This window comes from Triturus cristatus, chromosome 8 (assembly GCF_964204655.1).
Source record: "Triturus cristatus chromosome 8, aTriCri1.1, whole genome shotgun sequence".
Taxonomy (NCBI): Eukaryota; Metazoa; Chordata; class Amphibia; order Caudata; family Salamandridae; genus Triturus; species Triturus cristatus.
The window spans coordinates 182570212-182592352 of record NC_140591.1 but is presented as its reverse complement, the minus strand read 5'-3'; positions in this window follow the sequence as shown (position 1 = coordinate 182592352).

Below are 22141 nucleotides of genomic sequence, written 5' to 3'. Positions count from 1 at the left end.
AACCGTTGATCACTCAGCTTCCTTTTGATAATTTTTTGGAGCAGATAGGAGGGCTTATTAAAAGGGTGGAAGCTCCATATTCACAAACCGGTCTCTTTCAGTGACGGGTATGAAATGGCATTGCAGATTTCCACAAGGTGAGCCCACCACTCACCAGTGAAAGCTTGCACTTATTCCCTCTGGACTGGGACTCTGGCTTTTAGTGCCTGAGATCGTAAGATTGTTTCCTCCACAGCCATTTAACAGTATCTCTTTTCCAATGCCTTAACTGGTAGATCATGGGGAGGTTTGGGAAGCCAGGGGACTTCAGCCATCCTAAAATGCTACGTGTTATCATGGATATTATTATGGCTGATAGGATGGTCCCAATATCAACACTTCAGAACATTTTGTTACAACATTTAAATAGAGTAATAAAGCATTCTTATTTTTACATCACTGGATCTTTCATATATTCATATGCGTTGAATTATTACCCTCCTTCAGGTTAGGACAGCTCATTAAATTTATATTTCAATGGTGAAGGAATCCATTACATAGACTGCATTCAGGCCTCTTCTGCTTGAGCAAAGGTCTAAGCTCTACCTCTTGAGGCCATATTCAATTGTGTGAATCTTGTTCTGTATGAGGAAATTCTTAAGTACACCTCTTGAGTTTTTTCACATTGTGTACTGCAAAATACCACCTAATTCAACTGCTTTATTGTATGTATGGGAGGGTAATCAAAAAAAGGGGGGGCACTGTTCCGTAGTGAGTGTTGCGGAGAAACAACCTACACTACAAAAGGTGAAGAGGGAAAAATGTGGAGGAGGGGACAGAAAGAGGTACTAGGTCAGGGACTTAGTGATCGAGATGGGGAGAGACACAAATTGTCTCTTGTTGCCCTCACACATCCCAGGGGATGTCATGCTTCATCATCGGGCGGTTGCTCCTCGTCGGCCCTGCGGTGCAATGCCCTACGGGTCTCCCGAAGGGTCTCTTTGGCGGAGATCTTTTTAGAGAACTGCCGATGGGTGCATTTGGGTCTGTGAGAGGTGAAGGTGGTGCGTGCAGTGTATGTTAAAACTGCCTAAGGGTTACCAAAAGAGGGTTTTAATAAAGAGGTACCCTTGGCAGAGTAAAAAAACCCGTAGGTTGGGTAACTATGCTGTGGTCGACATGTTTCACGCCTATATAGGTCTTGAAGATCCTCGGCGTTTCATCAGGACCGTGAGTGAAGGTGGTGTGAAGTGAGTGCACGGACGTATTAGTGTGAGTGGGGTACCATTGGCCCTCTCACAGATCCAAGGGGGAGAGAAAGGTCGCCTCCTACACTATTTGCGAGTGGCGGCTATGACTCGTGACTTAGTTAGGCCCCCCAGATCAAGACCAAATGGGAGGGTATCCTGTGAAAGCTCACTCTTGCGGACTGCTTAGCTGGAAGTGCTTAACGTATGGTTTTCCTCATCTCTGGAGAATGAAGGACCCTCATTATCTGACATTTGGTAGCATGTCAGACAAACCTTAGATGGAGCTTGTTAAAAGTAGCATGGACGCCATCCACGAGTTTCTCAGGAGACTTCCAGGCATTCCTTATTGATGTGGCTATAGACGGATCCTGCCTATTTGGTGAAAATGCTGACTCTGCCTTAGAACGCTTTAAGGAGATCTGGGCAACATCAGACCTCTGAACCCCTGCCAGACAGTTCCCTCACCAGTTTTGGTCTTTCTAAGTCTACTCACGAGTGTTGGTGTATAGGCAGAACTAGACTCCTCCACCCGCACAGCAATCACCTCAGTCCTTTCGTGTCCTGGAACAGGATTCGGGCAGGTACTACGAATATTCCCAAGAGCACTGACTTTCCCTGTTCTTTTAACGTGCAGCATCAGCTGACAAGATGCTTTAGTTTGCCGTTATCAGTCCATACCCATCTTTTGTGAGGCATAATCTAACACTTTCTCCCAGGATGGCAATCTATCACATCCTACATTAGAGTCCTCCAGATCGTCCAGTAGGTCTACGCCCTTCCATTCCTTTCAGAAATACTGCAGCTTTCTTCCACATTAGAGCTTCTTTTAGAGAAGCACCTTTTCATCTTGCTGCATGGTACTACCCTTCTTCGGAGATTGGGGGGTGCCAGTTTTTCCCTACCTTGATAACTGGCTGTTGAAAGCAGGCTCACCACAGTTAGTCGGGGACCACCTCCACATGACGACAGTGCTTTGGAACGTCGCAGCCAGAGTTCTGCTAAAAATACCCAAACATCAATCAGCCAGGCCAGCTCTGGCAGCTCTACACTGGCTGCTGATCCAAAAACGAATCTCCTTTAAGGTCCTGTGCATTGCGTTATGGCCTTCTATGGAAAAGGCCCACCCATCATCCAAAATCTACTTACCTCATATGTCCCCAGGAGAGACCTCCGTTAAGGCAGTTTAAAATTGTCGATACCTAGGGCCAGGAAAGCAAGAAGTGATGCCCGCTCCTTTGCCTACCTGTTAAGTAAACTGTGGACTAGCCTTCCTCTCTCCCTCAGATGTTCAGAATGGGAAGGATGTTTTAGGAAACTTTCAAAAACTCATCCTTATTAAATGCTAGGTAGAACCACAAGATCACCTGGTTAACCGTAGTGGTTGCTGTATTAAGTGCTGGGAGGCCCAGTCGCGTAGCTACATGCTATATAAAAACAATTAAACTAAACTTTCTAACATCGTTGGGCTACTCAGTCAGCATGCTGAAGTCGCACCTGACTTCACAGAGGGTTTGTTTTATTCGAGCGGTCTTTGACAAGGTGAAGTTCAGGGCCCTCTTTCTGTCACAAGTCCAGTACAGTAGAGCTATGATCCTGATGTTTCAGCCACAGTCTAGGGTCTCCTTCAGCCAGTTCTCGAGCTTCTTGGTCGGTTAGCTTCTTGCCAGGTGTGGGCTCTGCACTGGAAGCCGAAGTCTCAGTGAGCCCAGCACCAAGAAAACTGTTGGATTCCATCCAGATTTTGGAGAAGAATGCAGTAGGTCTGCATTGGTGGCTGACTACTGTGACGGATTTGTCACTGCTGGGTTGGGGAGGTCCTCTGAATGCAATTGTGTGAGGCATCAGGACATCTGCCTGATCATGAACCACCTGGCGGTATCTTTAAATGGCAGGGTGGACAGATTCAGCCAGTGGTGCCTGGCAAATCATAAATTTCGTTTGCACCCCAAGATGACACAGGCCATCTTGCGACAGTAGGGAGAACCGTAACAGGATCTTTTCATGACTGTCACAAACACAAAGTGCCAAAACGATTGCACAATGGAATTCCCCAAAAAGCCCTCTCCAAGAGACACATTCCAGCTAGAGGGCTCATGTGCACCTTTCCGCCACTGCCTTTCCTGCCCTGAGTCCCAAAGTACAGGAACAAACAGGCTAAAGACATCCTAGTGACTCAGGAAAGTGGTACCCAGAACTTCTGAGCATTTCTCTTCCGATTAGGCTACATCTTCAGGAGGATCGTCTGTCATAGCAACACGGCAGAGTTCTGCAACCAAACCTGTGCAAACTGCAGCTCTTTGCATGGAAATTGATGCAGCGGCAGTTGACTGTGTTCGATATACCACCTAAGGTCATGGAGGTCAGGCCAGCTGTCCCTCTACAAGGTCCATTAATGCGGGGCACTAAGACAAATTTGTGGCCTGGTGTGGAGTCCACAATACAGACCTCTTGCAAGCTGAACTGTTGGATGTTTTGTTGTTTTTTTTTGTCTTTGGCTCAGGAGGGTCTTGCAGTGGGTACTATGAAAGGCTGTTTGTAGGCCATTCAGCTTTTTTGTGTTTGCTGGGCCCAACTTCATTGTTTAAATCACCTGTTTTAATGCGTTCCCTTCCAAACCATTTGTGATGCCACAGCAACACTTTAACTTGGTCTCGATGTTCCTTCTGTGTACAATCTTCGAGCTGATGCTCAGCTGCTCATTGCGTCTTCTGACCTTAAAGACCGTCTTCCTCATTGTCATCACTTCAGCTCATCACGTGAATTAACTCCAGCCCTTTTTTTACAACCGCCCTGCACCACCCCTTTTCAGGACAAACTGATGCTGAGGAATCAGACAGCCTTGTTGCTGAAAATCTTGATTCTTTTTCTTCCACTGTTCTTTGCACTGCCTGACTCCTCCAAAGAGGAGGAGAGACTCCATCAGGTGGACTCCAAAAAACTTTAAACCCCTAAGTTAGCACACACCGAAGGAAGTCACTTAAACGCCACTGCCACTTAAAGTCAAGTTTATGGACCCATTCTCACTCCTGGTATCTTACCAGCAGACTGAGATTTGCGGCAGTTTGGAGCAGGCCATTCAAGATGGCCAGGATGGAGCCTAGTACATCATCCAGTCTGGCCTGGATACAGCAGACTGCTTAAGTAGGGACGTCAGCACTAGCGTGGGGTTCCGGCGCCATGCATGGATGAGATCCAGGGGCTTCTCGGGTCATGTATAGCAATCATTCATGGATATGCCTTTTCATGAGTCTTACTCTTTGTTGAAAAGGCTCTGCACTCAAGCGCTTTACAGAAAGTACAGCTACTGAGCTCTCCCTTGGTCTTTCCACATCCGCAAGGCAGCTTGAACAACAATTTTGCCCTTTTCGAGGCATCGCTAGTTTTGCCTTTAGGCAGCGTCAAGGCCCACCACCAGACACATCAGTCCTTTTAGGGTCGAGTTAGGGGATCCAGCAAGCAATTTCCTGGCCAAAAGAGGCAGCAAAGTTCCCAATTCCTAGCCACTCTGGCAGCAGCCTCCAAGCCGCTTTAGTTTGTCCTTACCCATTAATACAAATGGGGTGACCCAGCAAATGTCAAAGGACCTGGGTATCAATTGGTACAGAAAACAGAAGGTCCTAGACAATGGTTTTAGATTTTTGCAAACAATTTTGATAAGTTTTTCTTTCAATAAACGATTGAATCCTGCAATTTAAGAAAAGAGAGAAGAAAACATAGTCAAAATACATTCCATATTGATGAAACTGTACCCAATGTTAGAATTATGCCAAAAAGTGCATTGATTTATTCATAGTCAATCATCAGTAATTCAATTAGAAATGTACATATCTTTAAAAAAGGGGGGGTTACTACCAAGGGGTGAAGCAGAAAGTGGAAAGATTGGTGCTCGTGTGAAGAAAGAGAATCAGGAAAAAACTGAAAAAGTATTTAAACCAAGTATAGGATCATATCCTTATGAAAAACAGGCCTGCCCCTAGTATCATTAAAGTCTTAATATTGTTTTTTTAGGTTCAGAACAATTCTGTGACTGGGGTGGAAGAAGGGGGTACAAAGAGTACAAGCCCAATTGGGGGGGGGGGGTTTGTTTTCGACGTTTCAACCCAAGACGCTCAAGGGTAAGTAGTCTCCTAAGCTACGGGTCTTCCTCAGGACAGGGATAGGGGGACCTAAGTCCAAAAGCAGAACCCCCAGCAGACGGGTGGGCAATCGGTGTGCCCCCACAGGAGATCCGTAAATGGTGTGCCGTGATCATAAATGTCTATGTAGAATTCAAGACTGGCCGTAATGGAAACGTCCCAGTGAAGGAATTAATCCCTTAGCGCCCCTGTGATAAAGCGGTGAGCAACTTCCTTGGTGAGGTTAGGTTGAAATGATGCAGCCTTGTATAAAGCGGAGCTCATCCGCATCGGTCAATGTCATACAATCTCTGTCTGCAAAGAGCTGTTTGTCCTTACAGCACATGAGCACCGCATGGTAGGCAGGATCACTCATTTGCTCTAGGAGTGGCAAGCCATAACATTCAATATGTGGGTCTTGCAGATAGTCCAACAGGGTTACCCCTGCCATTCTTCTATCTACAACAGAGCAGCTTTCAGAGCACCATTTGTCTATTTTACTGCAGAAAGTCCAGGCCATTGGGAGAAACGAGAAATAGAGAGGGTCCCACCCTTGGAAATCGTAACCCTGTTTTCGATCTTCGATCACCTCAATTTATTACTGTGGGAGAACAAATTATAAATGCCCACGCTGGCTCAGGTTCTCTCTGCTATGGGTCCAGGAGAGTGGATGATGGCTTTGGACCTGCAGGACACCTATTGCCGCTATTTTCTGCTACTTCCTTAATAAGCAGAACTAAAAAGAAATGTAGACTGTTGGAAAGTGCTCTCAATTAAATGCTTCATCCAAAAAGTACTCTGATAACCTTTCATCACACTGTTCCCACCAGAAAGAGAGTGTACGGATATGAATGTCTTTGGGAAAAAGTTGACAGCAGTTACTGTGGTTATGGTTAAAGCTGCCAATAAATACATAGGCTGTTGCTGCAGGATATATCTGATTGAGACTTCTAAATACGGATTCCTCACCTTAGCATATTCTCAGACTGGATCTGGAAATGTTTGAGCAATCCTCTTGTGCGCTGGTAGGTGGGGTAGTTTAGCTCCGTGTGGGATCATCTGCACCAGAAGTGGCGTGCGTGGTGCCTATTTTGGCACCACCCCAGGGTGCTGACCTTGCTTCTTTCTTTTCTGAGTCATCAGCGCAGATCCGGACATCAGCTCAGATCTGGACAAGCTCACCGCTGTCATTTTTTGACTAGCTTTATTTGACGTTTTGTCTAAGACGACGCATGTGCCTCTTTATATTCAATTTTTTCACAGATGTCCCAGAAGAAACCTACTGGATTTAAACCTTGTGGTGCCTGTTACAAACCAATGTCTGTGACAGACCCCTGCCTGGTGTGTCTGTGGTGCTTAGAGGTGGGCCATGGCCTGCGGTGAGTGCAGGGCCATGAACTCCAAGGCCATCCGGGCCATGAAGGTTTTAGGTACTCAGCACACAACTCCATGCCGCCTTAGGTCCTATTCGTGAGGGAGGTCTCGGGACCGCTCCCATCGATCTTTGTCTCAATCCAGAACTACTTCAGGGAATTCCCACAAGAAGAAGTCGAAGAAGTCAAAACGCTCTTTGACTGCTCCACAATGCTCATATTCTTCGAACAACACAAGGGAACCCACACCACAGATCCAGGTACCACTCCCATGTTGTTTCTGATGAGCTGAGGCCGACACTGGGTCCGCTCTGTAGTTTTTTGGAGCCGGAGCGACCCCCACCCAACTTCGAGACTTTTATGAGGCCATGAGCCTCATTTTTGGGCAATTGAACCCCTTCAGAAGGGTCTGCCCTTTGCACCAGTCAGGCCCTCATAATCCGTTGGGGGATCCAGATTGGTCCCGACCTCGACTTCGGAACTTCCTATGGGATTGTTCCTTTGGAGTAATTCCCAAAGCTGCTGACTCCCATCGGCGGTGCAGATCCTATTGTGATTTCTGATACAAATCCGGACCAGCATCACCAGCTCCGGCGCCGTCTAAGCCCACATGGTCTGAATTGGATATGGAGCCCTATATTCCTGGAGGTCCCTCTGAGGAACACAAATGGAGGGGATCTGAGGATCCCTAGCAGATTCTATGGCCAATGACACCTTCTATGAGGGTCCCCAGTGGTTTGGACACATCACAAGACACTGGCCTCCTCTTTCCTCCCACAGTGGCTACAGAGGAAGGGGCTTCTTTTCTGATGGTGGTCCAGAGGGCAGCTGAGGTCCGGGACATGCAGCTGCCCACGTTTGAGGTCAGGAACAATGTCTTGACAGAGGTGCTTCAGATCCGTGGTATCCTCATCAGAACGCTTACTACCCTTTAATGAAGCCCTCACAGATGTTCTGCTCTGGCATGGGCTAAACCCTGTACTGGCCCACCTGTGCACAGGACCATTTCCCGCCACCATCGCCCCCCACGAGGGGGACCCAGTCTTCCTCTCCCAGCACCTCACTGATGAGAGTCTGGTGGTCCAGGTCTCCACCTCCAGAACAAATCACCGCACGTTCCCTACCACAACACCGGAATCCAAGAGGCTGGATACCTTCGGAAAGAGAATTTTCTCTTCCACCAACTTGGCACTGCGGTCCATGTATTGGGCCATTATTCCCACAGTGTGTGGGAAACGGTGGTGCAAATGCTGCCCATGGTCCCAAAGGAGGACTGGCCACACACTCTCAAACTATTGCTGACAGGAGGGATGTGGCAAAGTTCACCATTAGATGCGGATTAGATACGCTTGACTCACTGGACAGAGCCATCGCTTCTATGGTGACGCTTTGATGTCATGCCTGTATTTGGTATTTATTCTAAAGGGGAGTAATCTGTCGTTAGATGTAGCCATCAGATGAACAATTTATTTATTAGTGGTAATCCTCTTTCTGGTGGATATTCTATCTAACCTCAGACCTTTATCTAACTACTGCCATCCTGCCTTCCTGTTCTGTGGAATGGTCTGTTATTATCGTCTGTCACCGACCCAAGTACTACAAACCACCGGTTGCGTGTTTTAAAGGATTTATTGTGAATACTGAGGCCGGGAGCGCGGTTCAGACATGACAGTCTCTGTTATGTTTTCCTCGTGTTCTTCTCCTTTCCAGTTTGACCTTCCCTTCTTGTCCTGCGCCTGTGTCTGCTGCTGGCTCTCTTTGCCTCACACGTCCCCTCGGGCGAAAGAGTAAGGAGAGGCTGTCAGTAATCTGGTCTCTGCCCTTCTTACGGTTGACTACAGTGTCATCCCTCCCTTCCTGGGGTCCACTGTCCCTCCTTAGAACCAGTGAGGGTCCTTAGTGTTTCTTCACACCGTCTGGGGAATGCCGGTTAAAGAGGGTCTTTTGCCTTTATGTGATCCCTTTGTCAAATCCCCCTTTGTGCCGTTATATACAGTGACGTGATGTGCCCTTTTATTCTTTACTGGATGGTGTAGGTCTCGACGCTGAAGGGGACCGGTAGTGACTCCTTATGCGAGAGGGGAATGGTGAATGGTCCCGTTCCCTCCCTCTCCTCCCTTGTCACTCCCTAGAGCCCCATGAGAGTCACCTGTGACCACCACCTTCCCAGCAAGTACCCTGTCTCCCATAGCACTTGCCTGAAGCCGTGACCCGTTAACAGGGTCGCGCCCGCCTCGTCTGTGGAGCCTTCCTCCGGGGACGCCTCTCCTGTTCTCTGGGTGTTCCCGTCCTCTTCCTCTGGGTCTCTGTTCTCCTCCTCTCCGTCCTTCGTCCTGTTGGTCCGGCCTCCTCCTCCCGATTCCGCTTCTTCCGTCTCCCGCTCTGCTTCGCTGCTCTCCTCCGTCTCCTGCTCTGCTTCGCTGGTCTCCTCCATCTCCTTCTCCACTCCCGTGTTTTCGCTTGCCTCCGACGACCTGCCTGGATCCTCTTTCGGGACTAGTCGCGTTGCAGGGCTCCGCCCCCTGAGGTAACCAGCGACGGCTGAGGTGGAAGTCTTCCAGTACCCCCGAGGCATGCAGGGCCGTCCTCCGAGGAGACCCTATCACAGAGCCTCCCCACTAGGCATGGCCGATCGGGCCATGCAGGTGATGCGGAGCGGGACAGAAAATCCACGTTGGTCTGGAGATGTCCAGGTCGATGGGACACCTGAAACGAAAAGGGCTGTAAGGCCAAGAACCAACGAAGAACCCTGGCATTCGTGTTCTTATGCCGAGCCAGCCAAACCCGGGGAGCATGGTCAGTCAATAGGAGGAAAGGGCGCCCCAACAAATAGTACTGAAGGACCTGGATGGCCCACTTCATGGCCAAACTCTCCTTTTCAATAGTGGCATACCTGGATTCCTGGGGCAACAGTTTGCGGCTGAGATAGACCACATGGTGTAGTCCACCTGAGCCATACTCCTGTGACAACACCGCCCCAAGACCCCAGTCAGAAGCATCTATCTGTAGGGTAAAGCCTTTCTCGAAGTCAGGGCAGATAAGGACAGGGTTGCAGCATAACAGGTCTTTGAGATGTTTAAAGCTTCGTAGCTGAGAGGGAGTCCACTCGCTGATGGGGTTGGGGCATGATTTCCTAAGTATGTCTGTTAGAGGGGCGACCTCCTCTGAAAACCGGGGTATGAACCGCCGGTAGTAGCCGACTAGACCCAGGAAGGCTCTAATGCCCTTTTTTGTGGTTGGGGTTGTCAATGACCTGATGGCGTCTACTTTGTCCACCTGTGGTCGAATCTGGCCTTCCGGAATGTGGTACCCCAGATAACGTATAGCTTTTGTGGCCAGCATACATTTGTCGGGATTTGCAATTAGTCCTGCTTGACGAAGGCTGGTTAGTGTGGCCTTTAGGTGTGCGAGATGCTGACTCCAGGAGAGGGTGTATATGACAATGTCGTCCAGATAGGCGGCGGCATAGTATCGGTGGGGTCTTAACACTACATCCATGAGACGTTGGAAGGTGGCTGGGGCTCTGTGGAGTCTGAAAGGCAAGACCTTAAAGTGATATAATCCCGAAGGGGTGGCAAACGCCGTTTTCTCTTGGTCCTTAGGGGTTAGCGTTATTTGCCAGTACCCCTTCATCAAATCAAGCGTCGTTAGATATTTGGCTGTGCCTAATCTCTCTATCATTTTATCTACTCTTGGCATGGGGTAGTAATCAAGGCGGGACAGTTCGTTCCGCCTTCTATGGTCCACACAGAACCTCACCGAGCTGTTGGGTTTGGTCACTAGCACCATGGCTTTGAGAGGGTTCTATGATGTCGTTGTGGAGCATGTCCTCTACCTTATTTTCTACCACCCTCCTCCTGGCCTCCGGTATCCGGTAAGGCCTTTTTCTGACCGGTTTGGCTCCATCCGTGATGATATCGCGTTGCACAAGAGGGGTCCTCCCAGGTTTGGGAGAAAAGACATCCCGGAAGTCGTTTACCATGGAGAGGAGGTCCTCCTTCTGCTCTGACAGCAACTCTGAGCCCCTAGGGATGGAGTCTGGTTCGAGGCTTCCTGCGGGAATGGTATGGACAGGGGTTGGCTATCAGATATCAGCATGTTGGCGATACCGGGGTTGTCTGGTGCATCGGGGTTGTCAAGCCACCGTTTCATAAGGTTGACGTGATATATCTGTCCACTTCTCCCGGTATGGGGAACAGCCACCCTGTAGGTGACGAGTGTTATCTGGGCCGTTATCACGAAAGGGCCTTTCAATTTGGCCAAGAGTTTGTTGTCGGTGGAGGGGAGTAGAAGGAGTACCTTGTCCCCAACAGCAAAGTGCCTCAGCTTTGTTTGTGGATCATACCCCTTTTTCTGTTTTTGTTGTGTGGAATCTAGATTCTATCGGACCTCCTCCCACAGGGTTGTCGATCTGTCCTTGAGTAGGGCTGCATAGTCAAGCAGGAACCTCCCTTCATCCTCCTCCTCCTCCTCCTCCCATCTCCCTGCCGTCATGTCAAGAAGGGTTTGTGGTTTCCTTCCAAACACCAGTTCAAATGAGCTGTAACCCGTGGAGGACTTGGCGTGTGGGTGAGCGGCAACTGCCTATCCCAGTCCCTCCCTGTGTCTGACGCCATTTTCTTTAGGATATTTTTGATAGTCTGGTATCTCTCAACCAGGCCGTCTGTCTGGGGGTGATACACAGAGGTGCGAATCTGTCGCACGCCCAAGAGCTTACAAATTTGAGCCATGAGCCGCCACATGAAGGGGGTACCCTGATCCGTCAGCAACTCCAGAGGCAACCCGACCCTGCTAAAGAATCCTATCATGGCTTGGGCCACGTTGCTAGTAGTCATGCTGGTAAGCGGACTGGCTTCAGGATACCTAGTGGCGTAGTCCACCAGCACCAGGATGTACTGATACCGTCTTGCCGATGTGACCAATGGGCCCACTGGGTCCATTCCTACCCTAGAGAACGGGACCTCTATTATGGGGAGGGGATACAAGGGGGCCATGGGTATATGTGAGGGGTTGAGTAGCTGACAGCGGGTACAGGCCACACAATATTTCCTGATGTCAGAGAAGGCCCCGGGCCAATAGAACTGCCGCAAGAGGTATTCCTCTGTTTTTTCACACCCATAATGTCCCCCTTCCGCCTGGTTATGAGCAAGGACAATTACCTGGTCTCTGCCCTTCTTACGGTTGACTATAGTGTCATCCCTTCCTTCCAGGGGTCCCCTGTCCCTGACAAAATAGTGGAGGTAACCATATAAGCAGATCCTACTTTCCTACACCCAGCAAGGCTGTAAAGTTGATACAGTCAAAGAGTATGTTTTGTCGTGGTCTGCCTTTTTATTTCTCCCAGAGACCAACTTTTCTTTTTCAGGTCATCGGTGGTTGTTCGACTTTTAAATATTTTGGCAAACAAGTTTTTGCCATTTCCATTTGTTATGCCACAATGGGACTTGCATTTAATTTTGATGTTCTTGATGGGCTCTCCGTTTGAAACTGCACAGTTATCAGTTACGACTGCTAACTTTTAAATCTTTGTTTTTGGTTGCTACGACATCAGCTCATCAAGTTAGTGAGCTGCAGGTCTTGAGTGGTAAGCCACTCGTCACATGCTTCTTCATAGACTTCCTACATAAGCTCATACTGCAAACTAAGGCAGCATTCTCTCCTGGAGTAGAGAGCGGTCTTTGTTCGCCCTACCCACCTTTTATCTACTTCCTCACTGTATCATGGACGAGCGGTTGCTAGACCACTGGCTGGTGCTTGGTTATTGAATTAACTGTATGAAAGAGATCAGGTCTGCAGACAAGCTCTTTATTGGAAATACAAGCAAGAGAGAACACTTTCTCGTTAGATATTGATGTACACTGGAGAAGAAAGTACCACCCAAGGTTATTCCACCAACGCAAAGTCTTCCACAGCGGTAACCCGTGGAGGACTTGGCGTGTGGGTGAGCGGCAACTGCCTATCCCAGTCCCTCCCTGTGTCTGACGCCATTTTCTTTAGGATATTTTTGATAGTCTGGTATCTCTCAACCAGGCCGTCTGTCTGGGGGTGATACACAGAGGTGCGAATCTGTCGCACGCCCAAGAGCTTACAAATTTGAGCCATGAGCCGCCACATGAAGGGGGTACCCTGATCCGTCAGCAACTCCAGAGGCAACCCGACCCTGCTAAAGAATCCTATCTTGGCTTGGGCCACGTTGCTAGTAGTCATGCTGGTAAGCGGACTGGCTTCAGGATACCTAGTGGTGTAGTCCACCAGCACCAGGATGTACTGATACCGTCTTGCCGATGTGACCAATGGGCCCACTGGGTCCATTCCTACCCTAGAGAACGGGACCTCTATTATGGGGAGGGGATACAAGGGGGCCATGGGTATATGTGAGGGGTTGAGTAGCTGACAGCGGGTACAGGCCACACAATATTTCCTGATGTCAGAGAAGGCCCCGGGCCAATAGAACTGCCGCAAGAGGTATTCCTCTGTTTTTTCACACCCATAATGTCCCCCTTCCGCCTGGTTATGAGCAAGGACAATTACCTGGTCTCTGCCCTTCTTACGGTTGACTATAGTGTCATCCCTTCCTTCCAGGGGTCCCCTGTCCCTGACAAAATAGTGGAGGTAACCATATAAGCAGATCCTACTTTCCTACACCCAGCAAGGCTGTAAAGTTGATACAGTCAAAGAGTATGTTTTGTCGTGGTCTGCCTTTTTATTTCTCCCAGAGACCAACTTTTCTTTTTCAGGTCATCGGTGGTTGTTCGACTTTTAAATATTTTGGCAAACAAGTTTTTGCCATTTCCATTTGTTATGCCACAATGGGACTTGCATTTAATTTTGATGTTCTTGATGGGCTCTCCGTTTGAAACTGCACAGTTATCAGTTACGACTGCTAACTTTTAAATCTTTGTTTTTGGTTGCTACGACCTCAGCTCATCAAGTTAGTGAGCTGCAGGTCTTGAGTGGTAAGCCACTCGTCACATGCTTCTTCATAGACTTCCTACATAAGCTCATACTGCAAACTAAGGCAGCATTCTCTCCTGGAGTAGAGAGCGGTCTTTGTTCGCCCTACCCACCTTTTATCTACTTCCTCACTGTATCATGGACGAGCGGTTGCTAGACCACTGGCTGGTGCTTGGTTATTGAATTAACTGTATGAAAGAGATCAGGTCTGCAGACAAGCTCTTTATTGGAAATACAAGCAAGAGAGAACACTTTCTCGTTAGATATTGATGTACACTGGAGAAGAAAGTACCACCCAAGGTTATTCCACCAACGCAAAGTCTTCCACAGCGGTTATGGCTAGTGAAGTTTCGGTGGTAGACATATGTAAATTGGTGGCATAGGCTTCCCTGCAGTGCTTTGCCAAGCACTATTATTTTAATTCTGAGGGTAGGAGAGATGGCCACGTTGCTTTTTTGGTCTTACAGTATTTACTTGTTTGAATTTCCTTCATACCTACCTTTTGAGGGAGATCTTGTTGGAATCTGCAGGTAGAACTATTCATCAGAAGAAAAAGTTACTTCCCTTCAGTAACAATCTTTCTGGTGGATACCCTGTTTATATGTTGATTTATTACTGATTCTACCAACATCCGCTTTCTAAAAGAAATTCATAGCCCTTCTAAAAGGATGCCAATTTACTTTATTGCACTCATCCTTTTCGTTTCTACACTTTATTCTTGTCCCTACCCTGGGAGACACAGTTAAAAATTGTTGAAAACTGATGTTGGAGCGCCAGGGTGGGCACTATTTGGCTCCAGTGATGTTACCATGACTCCATCTTTGGGGTCAAGACCGAGCCAGCACCCCCTACCATTGCCAGAGATCTATGTCTGAAGTTTCTGGATCCATTCTGGAGCCTGGGATATTCAAAGGTGAATAATTTGTAGGTTGAGTATCCATCAGAAAAAATAATATCAAATGTAAGTATCTTTTGTTCTATCTTACTAAAAAGAGCAGTGGAAAGGGTTGTCCATCCTTACACTTTAGAGAATAAGGGGCTGACTAATTTTAAACCTCAGATTTCTCTACACATTTCGGAAAAATATACCTTATGGATAATAAGTCACCCCACTGCCCTGAAGCAGAAACATCTATGCACAGCCATGGACTTGGAGGACACCTTCTTTCTCAAGTTTGTGGTCAAGCCACTACAGCTGAAAGTATTGCTTTCTGGGATAAAGTTTGCCCCTCTGATTTTTACCTAGTGGTTAGCTTCAACTGCAAAAGATTTGCAGGTATGAGGTTTTCATCTGTAACCATACGTGGATAACTGTATGATTTGGGCAATAACTACCTAAACATAGATTCCGTATTGCAGATCAGGGCATAGGAGAAGCATAACCAAAAATTAAGATGCATTTGGGTCCACGAAAACACCTGACATGACATATCTCGACCTGGTAGTTGGAAGATAGCTTCAGAGATAAGAATTTCAACTGAGTAGATCTCAGTGAATTTAGCCTCTAAGGACACCGTAAAACAGAATAAAAATATCAGTACAAAATCTTAGAGCTCAAAGCCAAAGAGACATGTGGTGATTACTACTACCACAAGAGGCCCAGACGTGGGATTAGGCAAGCATTTAAGTGTTCATATCACTTTTATAGAGGGTGGATGAGAGGCAATACGAACGAGTAACAGGTAAAGAGATACAGCGTATTCAAGTTGACAAACAATCGAAAAGTCGTTGGTAAAAATCTTTATGTAGCTTTATTTCAGGTACGCTTGGTTTACATTCTTTGGAAACAGCCAACGCGTTTTGCCCAAACAAGGGCTTCTTCAGTGCGATTAGCGATGCCATGTAGCGGGCATCATAAGCAAAGGTAGGCGTAATGAATATGAGAGGTCGTCAGTGACAAAGCCTCAGACTCAAAGAGCCGCCTGTGGGTGTATTAAACTGTGGTCCAGTATTATGCCGTTCGTAGAACGGTGTTCACTCAGTTGATAAATTGATTCGATTGTTGATCGTAGTGTTGTCTGGAGGGAGCCATGTCCGGATTTCGTCCTGTGGTCTGTATATTTACCTGGTATAGTGAACAATCTAGCAGAAACTTTGAGCTGGGGACTGATACAGTTTCAGGAAAATTTGACAAGATATGGAATGCCACAGTTGGACATGTTTGAACTTACCAATACTTAGTTTGCCAACACTGGAAACTAGGAACCTTGGCAAGAGCATTTTGTATTCATTTTCAAGCTATTCACAAGCTTGAGCTAGGCAGTGTTGGTCAAAGCCCTCTGGGAGATGCCCATTCAATACCTGTGAGACTGGGTTCACCAGTAGAGTGGATTCTCCACCACAGCCCTGAATCTTTGAGTTTGACAGCATAACTCCACTGTCTTACAATCTGTAAACCTGGATTTTCCTGACGTCTTCGAAACATTTTGCACAATACCAGGGCAGTTTAAACTAAAAAGACTCAATAAATAAGGGAATGATTTTGCTTGTGGTGAAATAGGATCTCATCATCTAACCACACTTCTTTTATGTTTGCCTACTTACAAGCTGCATTTAGCAGAGTTAGGCCTGAATTTCTTATGACTGTGAAACTACATGTGGAGGTAACCTATAGATATCCAAAACATAATACATGAATGAATGAGTTATTTATTACCCCAGCGACAGATGTCACAATCGTGCTAAATAAGGAATATGTTGAGGGATAATTTTTGCATTGTCACATGCCATGCTAAAGCCCACAAACTACTGCAAGAAAGAAAAACCTGTCTCGCCTTGGGAGGCTTGGTAGCACCTAAGACCCTAAGTGCAAGGCAACAGCATCACAAACACAAGTGGTTTACTCGTAACAGGATCACAAATTAGTAGTGAAGAGATGAAGGACAACTGGACAGGCAACGTAGCAGAGCCTGTTTCAATAAGCTGAGCCTCACTTGTTAGTCTGTTAAAAGTTTGTGAATCTGGAAGCGCTAATACTAAATAAGAAAAGATTATTACTTGTAACTACATTTTTCAGGAGGCGTTCTTTTATTTTCTCAGTGTGCATGCATTTTCACCCTCCTTTCCAGGGATTATTGCAATCTGTGCTTTAGAATCGAAAGATGAGGTGCAGTGTTGGAGCTTGAAACCTGCTCTCCTCTTTGGCTATGCCAGAAAAACTACTGCCTTAAATGTCAATCCTATAATACTACTGTGTAAATTTACCAAGGACTTGTGGGAAATAACTGAAAGCGTATGAATCTGTGAAAGTTACCAACCGTAGAGAACTGCAGTTATAGCTGAGTAATGTTTTTCCTATTACATGCATTCCTTCGTATTACCCATTCCAAGTAGCTTCTGCTCTTTCCTGGTCACAAGATTCCATTATAGGTTTGAAAATCTATACAAGATTTCCAGCAATTATGTCATGTCAAATAATGTTGAACAATAAAGGAATGTGTTTGTGGACAAAAAAGTTAATGTAAAAAGCCCTTACATTTTCATAATGAAATTTGCTACTGTCATCTTTCCATCTGCTGCATTAGTAAAAAAAAGACTATAAAAAACCTTCAGTGTCTGCTTCTTTTTTTCTGTCCTATCAATGTTTTCTGCTGATGAGTTTTTAAATATATTTACTTGCCAGCACAAGATTTGAATCCATATGTGTAAGTCGTTCAGACTTTTTTTTATATGATTAATTAGTACCAAAGTCTTTAGTATTAGGGGGAGTGCTCTCAGGATTTGCCGTGAGCTCAGCTTACATCACAAACAGTGGTACCACTATAAATACATGTACATATATACAAAATGTAACAATTTTAGGCTGATACGGGTCAGGGCACAGGTGCAGGAGACTGGCAGCAATGCTTGATCAAATGAACGCAATTCTATACCTCCACAAGGCGTATCTAACACCACAGAGGCTCTGCCCAGCGTGTACTGCTGACTGCGGTGTGGCATGTCACCCGCTGGTTTTGTCCACGCCACGTGGAGCTGTTGGTACTACACCCGTACTGGACGCAAGTCACCTGCTCAGTGGCCCGGAGAACTGGAATCTGTGTGGCCCAGTCAATTCGACACTGCCTGCTGGACCTTCTATCACTTCCTAAGAAACATGAGAAAGTGAGTCATAGGTTTGTTCTCCTTGGTCTAGTATTCGCCTGGTGCCATATCACCATTTACCTGGCACAGGCAGCGCCCATGACAGGTGATGGTAGCGGAGGGGGTACACCTCCGAAGTGTCTGCCTGGTTGAAAATGTGGAGAGGGACCTTGAGAGGTGGATTGAGATGAGGGAACGCGTAGGAGATAACTGGGAGGAAGAGTCAGTGACCTCATCTGAGGGATCATCTGAGCATGTACAGCCTCCCCCACCTTGCATAGATGACAATCTGAAAGAGACACGTTAGTGATAGATTCCTTACCTTAGAATATCCCCAGGCGTCAGACTGGATCTGGAACGTTTTCGTCAGCAGTACCCTTGCGCGTCGGTAGGCGTCATGATACAGCTCCGTGTACGTCATTGGCATCATAGTCGCCTAGATGGCGTCGCTGGAGCTACTTAGACGCGCCCACGTGCGCTGACATCAGTTTTTTCTTTTTCTGCGCCAGCAAGCGCAGATCCGGAGAGAGCGGTACCCTTAGTCATTTTTTGTCTGAGTTTTTGGGGACTTATGTCTCTGTCTTTTGATTACTTACACTCCAGGTGCATAGGGATGCCTGGTTTTAAGTCTTGCACGGCCTGTCCCCGCACGATGTCGGTGACGGATCCGCACCATGAGTGTCTCTACTGCCTGGGGCGCGACCACGACTCCGAGTCGTGCTCCCACTTCCGGGCCATGGCTCCAAAAACTTTGCGGGAGTGGTCCCAAAAGTGGCTAGAGGCCTGGGAATCGGCTCTGCCTGTTCCAGGTCCCGGTACCATGGGAGGTCGAGGAACCGGCCGCGAAGCCATCACCACTATTCGAAGTCTCCGCACTCTAAGTCAGGTAAGGCGAAGCACAAGAAGTCGAAGAAGCGCCCTCGCTCCTCGCCTTCCCGTAGCTGGTCGCTTGATGCGGCTGAGGGTGCAGGTGGTGTCGCTCCTGTGGCTCCGGCAGAGCCTCAACAGTTGCCGATGGACTACCCGCCCTTTCTGGGTCCATCGGCGACTCCGGCCCAGCTGCAGGAGTTCCTGTCAGCCATGGCACGTGTCTTCGGACCGTCAGGCTCCGCCGGTGTGCCATCGGGCCCCGCGGGCCTGACTGGGGGTCCTTGTTCTTCGACGTCGCCGGCTCCGGCCTCGACGTCGTCGACGACTTCAGTCTCTATGCCGAGAGACCCCCATGGATCCACGCATGGATCCCCGTCCATGTCAGTTGGCCCAGTACGACCTCCACCGACGGCCAACGCCAACCCTGGCTTCCTCCCCGACGTGGAAATGGTGCCGGAAGGGTGTCGACCAACGCCGATTCCGACGCTGTTTGGGAATTTCTTTCCCTTTCTTCATTCACCTCTTTATGTTCCACTTGTTCGGCAGGCTGTGGAGGACTGGGAGGGGTCTGAGGACCCTCTCGCAGCACAATGCGAGTTAGACCCGGACTGGGATGAGGATCTGGGGGATGCAGGTGACCAGGATTATACTTCTGAACCTGGCACACTGTCTCCTTCTAGCGTGGCTACGGAGGAGGGTGGTTCCTACTCTATGGTGTTGCGTAGGGCAGCCGAGGCTCTGCACCTCGAGCTTCCTACCGTGGCCGTCAGGACTAATCTCCTGACAGAGGTGCTTCGGCGAGCGTCATCTTCTACGGAGCCGCTGCTGCCCTTTAATGATGCACTCTCGGACGTTCTTTTGGGCATCTGGTCCAGGCCCAACACAGGGGCTCCTGTGGATAAGAAAGTAGCCCGACGACATCGCCCGGCCCCGGGCTACCCTGTTTTCCTCTCCCAACACCCTACCCCTGAGTGCTTGGTTGTCCAGGCCTCTGCGTCCCAGAGTGTGTTCCCGTCCGCACCACAGGACAGGAAATCCAAGAAACTGGAGCAGTTTGGGAAGAAGATTTTTTCTTCCGCCAGTTCAGGACTGCGGTCTGTGAACCCCGCATGTCTCTTGTGCCATTATTCCCATTCTGTGTGGGATGCGGTTGCGCAAGAACGTGGCCAGACAACATCGCCCGGCGACACTGTTTTCCTCTCCAAACACCCTTCCCCTGAGAGCTTGGTTGTCCAGGCCTCTGCGTCCCGGAGTGCATTCCCTTCCACACCACCGGACAGGGAATCCAAGCAACTGGAGCAGTTTGGGAAGATTTTTTCTTCCGCCAGTTCAGGACTGCGGTCTGTGAACACCGCATGTCTCTTGGGCAGTTATTCCCATTCTGTGTGGGATACGGTTGCGCAAGTGCTGCCTCAGTGTCCGGTGGAGGCTCGGACAGTACTCTCTCAAGCTATTGCTGAGGGGAGAGACGCAGCCAAGCTCATGATCCGTTGTGGTCTTGACACTGCTGACTCGCTGGGCAGGGCGATTTCCACGACAGTGGCGCTACGCCGCCACACCTGGCTGAGAACGACTGGCTTTTCTGGGGATGTCCAGAACACATTGATGGACATGCCCTTTGATGGCACTCGCCTGTTTGGCGATAAGGCGAATTGTTCGTTGGAGCGTTTTAAGGACTCGCGGGCTACAGCCAAGTCTTTAGGCCTTTCGGCCAAACGCACTCCTTCCACTTTTGCTTTTCGCTATTTTCGTGGTCAAGGAAGGGGCGCCCAAGCACGTTCGTTTCAGAGCCACAGGCCTGCAAAGCACCAGTCTCAGCGACAGCCGCGGACGTGGGACCCATAGAGGCGGGTCGCGGAGTCAGCGTGCAGGTCAGTCCACCACCCCCCCTGCTGCCCCTGCCTCCAAACCTTCCTAGTCCGGTGTTTCTGGCCCCCCAGACGCCAGTAGGTGGCAGAATTCGCCATCACCTCCACCACTGGCGCACCATTACATCGGACAGGTGGGTTCTGCAAATTGTCCGAAGGGGTTACTCCCTCCCCTTCGAGATGAAACCCCAGCCATGCCACCTCAGTATCACCGCATGTCGGGGGATCACTTCGCACTTCTCCAGCAGGAAGGTACGGCCCTCTTGGCCAAGGGGGTCATGGAGCGCATTCCAATGCCAGAAGTAGGTTGTGGTTGTTACTCACACTACTTCTTGGTTCCAAAGAAGGACAAAGGCCTGCGTCCCATCTTAGACCTTGGAACGTCAATCACTTCCTCCAGATGGAGAAGTTCAAGATGCTCACACTTGCACAGGTCTTGTCTGCCCTCGACCCGCAAGACTGAATGGTAGCGTTGGACCTGCAGGACGTGTATTTTCATATCCCCGTCCTGCCGGCCCTCCGGCGTTACCTGCGATTCGCGGTAGGGCAGGAGCATTTTCAGTTCACCGTGCTCATTGTGCACCTCCACTAAATCGGTGTACGCCTGCAGGTGGAACAAATTTGTAGCATTGTGCACAGCAAAGGCTGTGGATCCCCTTTCTGTCCCTCTTTCAGAGGTCCCTTTGTTCCTTCTTTCTCTGGCCCAGCAGGGCTCTGCTCTGGGCACTATTAAGGGCTACCTTTCTGCAATTTCAGCTTTTCTCAGGCTTCCTGATCAGCCCTCTCTTTTGAAGTCCCCTGTTAATAGATTTCTCAAAGGCATTACTCACCTTTTCCCTCCTATTCTGTTTGTGATGCCGCAGTGGGACTTAAATCTAGTTCTTATTCTGATGTGCGCTCCTTTAAAGCCGCTTCACAACTGTCCTCTTCGTTTATTAACTTTGAAGACTGCTTTCCTGGATGCCATCACCTCCGCTAGGCACGTGAGTAAGCTCCAGGCTCTTTCCTGTAAGCCTCCTTTTCTGTCGGTTCATCCGGACATGGTTCTGCTTCGCACTCGTCCTTCCTTCTTGCCAAAGTTTGTCACTGCCTTCCACTTTGTGCAAACTATCACCTTGCCCACTTTCTTACCTCTTTCAGAGAGGAAGAGAGGCCCCATCGTCTGGACCCAAAACGTGTGCTTTCATTTTATTTGAATAGCGCACACCAGTTCCGGTTGGATGACCAGCTCTTTGTTGGCTACGTAGCTGCCAAGAAAGGCCGGGCTGTATACAAGAGGCCTATTCCCCACTGGGTCGTCTTGTGTATCAAAGCCTGTTATTCTCTGGCTAAAAAGGAACCCCCGGTGGGGTTGCGCTTCTAGTCTACCAGGGCGACAGCAGCTACTACTGCATTGGGACGTGGTGTCCCCCTGCAAGACATCTGTCAGGCAGCCACGTGGGCCTCGCTGCACACTTTTACTAAGCATTATTGCCTTGACAGTCAAGTCCGGAGAGACAGCTTCTTTGGCCGTTCTGTTCTCCGTGACTTTCTTTTTTTTTTTTTTTTGTTGAAACCGTTTATTGCAATCTCAAATATATACAGGTATGGGCCTACAACCTTCCGGCCGGCCGCTAAAGTGACAGAAGCAAATGACATACATACAATAAGGC